The sequence below is a fragment of the Pinus tabuliformis genome, chromosome 3_2 (assembly GCF_031772625.1).
Source record: "Pinus tabuliformis cultivar Carrire ecotype Pingquan chromosome 3_2, CPIR1, whole genome shotgun sequence".
NCBI lineage: Eukaryota > Viridiplantae > Streptophyta > Pinopsida > Pinales > Pinaceae > Pinus > Pinus tabuliformis.
Window position 1 is genome coordinate 138,962,176 of NC_142302.1, and position 3,186 is coordinate 138,965,361.

The following is a 3,186-nucleotide window of genomic DNA, read 5'->3' on the forward strand; positions in this document are numbered from 1 at the left end:
TTTTTTAGTTAACTTTCTTCAGGATGAATTCATGGCAGTTTTCCTTTGATTCGTCAAAGATATTTTGGTTTGTATATCATGATGGATATGTTGCACAGTAGTCAGTGTTTTGGCACTTCAAGATATGGAATAGGGAGTGAATAGGAGGTATGACAAAATTTTATGTAACAGATGCCCCCTAAAGCATGAAGGAAGAACAAGGAGTGATGACTGAGATGCTTTACAAGTCAATGCAAGGACGAGAAGAACACCATCAAGAAACCTGCAAATCAAGCATTTACATATATGTATATATATCTAACATCTCTGATGATCATGCCTAATGATACATGAACAGGCATCTAATAATACATGAATCAGTGGTATGGACACAACCATCCGAATAGAAGGGATCGTGTGCAAAGATTCTCAGTATGGTCGTAGCCATCCAAATAGAAAGGATCATGAACATGGACCCATAGTATGGCCACAACCATCCGTACAGAGGAAACATGTGTACAATCATGAATAACTCATAACTCCATGCAACCTGGACTTTATCAAACAAAATCCAGGGTCTTGCGCTCCATCTCGACCCAATATATGTACGAATTCTAACATGCGAATATATGTGTCAAAGTCAAACATGATAGAAAATCACTTGATTACCAGTCAATGATGTAAACCATTAACAGGTACAAGAGAAACCACCTATAATGACAATGACTCTCAAGGTATAATCAACACAATCCACAACATGAATAGTGAAGTTGAAGTAGAACACCCGTGGAAGCATCCGATCGAAGGTAAATAATGTAAACCTATCGTTGAATGCGAAGAACTTTCCATTGAGGCATGCGAGCTCTAAAGTATTGGAAGGGAGTTTCTAGATCATCTTCCCGGATAATGAGCTGAAGTCGACATGAAGTGATTCGTCGAAGGAGGGCCATAATGAATCCCACATCATTGAAATGAAACAAAAGGATGTAGTAGAGTAGATAATTGTGATCCAAAACTGTGGCAGAAAGTCAAACAATGTATGAGCGGTAAAGAACTACAGATAAGACTTCTCTTGAACATATCAACGACACGAATCTAGAGTTTGGAAGCATTTGACTCAACATAGGATCATAATTGATGATGATGAAGGGGTATAATCAGATGAGAGGCAAAATGGATTTCCTAAACCCAAGAAGGCAAGTGACTAAGTGAGGATGTCCCAAACCTGACACAAGCAATAGATGAGTGTCATGTTCAAGAGCGACATGCTGCCTTTACCAAAATACAAGAGATGATCGCTTTCACTTTTTCCCCCACCATTTCTAGCCGGTACCCCATATTTTTTTTATCGCAAGCTTGTAGGGGGTAGCATATGCTTTCCACATAAGTTCATCCTGCAGATGAATCCATCCTAGTAAGTTTTATGAGTCTTAGGAAGGAGAAACTCAGTCTCTTCATGGTGACAAGTCTTTCGTCGTTTATGTTTTACGAGTCCAATGAAGGTGAAACTCGACATCTTTTTCATGTTTAGAGAGTTTGAAAAATATGCGAAAATGAAAACTCCAATGGTCCCTTTTCGTAAATCATCTCTTAACCCTGAAAAGGCAGAAAACAATATCCAAGAGAACCTCTCAGCCATGTATGATAAAGGCATTTCTTTTTCATACAATAGTTTATCCCAGTATGGAAAAGGGTTAAACTTATACTAAGTAAATGACTTTTCATTTACTTTTATGAGTTTGAAAAGACAATTGCTCGACCATATTTTCATATTTTTGGAGTCTGAAAAGAGCTAAAAGAGGACTCCTCCTGGTATAAAAGGATAACAACTGGTTTCGGTCATGATGGAACTGCTCAAAACATGTAAAGGTCAAGAGGCTGGCTAATAAAACCACTCATTGTAGATGTTCCTCGAGAAAGGGTAAAACAATGAAGTGAAAACGTATGATCGACCAAAGAGATGGTGACAATGGAAGGAAAAAACCAAGGCTCATCTAGCAAAAACAGGCTGATAAAACGACAATTACAAGAGGTAAAAAGGGAAATGGTTTCATTTTTACACAAGCTTGAAAAAAATATAAACTATGCTTGAGATGAGTTTGCATGCCCCCAACATAATGAGTCAATTCGAGATACATGCCATCAAGCTTCATTTAATTCACCTAAGTAAACTACTGGTTACTAATAGGTGGATGGAATGAAGGTTCACTTAGGAGATCAAGTGAAAGACTCGACTGGATTTTACGATATATAATCAAAGACTCGAATTGGAAGGGGATTTGTTTCATTTTTTAAGGAGCTTGACATAGGAAAAGAACCATGCTCATGACACCTTGTTTCATTTTTTTCCGAGCTTGACACAAGTAAAGTAACCATGTTCATAGGGACCTATTTCATTTTTTAACGAGGTTGACATAGTAAAAGAACTATCCTCATGGTCCATGTTCCATTTTTTAACGAGCTTGACACAAGACAAGGAACTCTGCTCCAACACATTTGACCACAGACCAAAGGAGGCCATGGCTTTCAAGAGGTTCTCATCAGATGGGAGAACAACACTCTCGAAGGAATACATGTCCAAGGATCCAATGGAAAAATCGAGCTCCAATGCCCCCAGTCCATGGCGTAGTACATCACTTACTAGATCATAAGTAGATGTGGGCATGGAATAGGTAGCCACATAATTAACCTGTGGTGGGGGTGATACCGCTTGCACATAAGAACCATTTAGGGATGATGGTTAATTGGCAGTTGATTCAGGACCAATGAATGTAAGTTGATCAATGATCACAATTCTTCCTTCATGCGGGAAACACATCACACGAAAGAAAGAAGAGACAAGATCTCCCATGACATAAACATAGTCACGACCAAGTAATAGATTAAAATATAACAAGCCTTGGACAATCATCGCATCTATATAGATAGTCTTTCCTCCCAAAGTAATAGGTAACTTAGGAAGGATCCCTAACGGTTGATTGGTTCCTCTGTTAAAAGCTAGCAAATTCTGGGTGATGGGGACAAGCTGAGGAGAACCTAAAGCTTTCCAAGTAGTTGAGGACAGAATGCTAACATATGTGCCCTCGTCTATGACTATGTTAGGTATAACCATATTGTAAACATGTACTATAATCTAGAAAGGCACATAAAATGGAACATGATATCCTGCTAGTCGACTCTAATCAAAAGAAGTGACTAAACTACTCA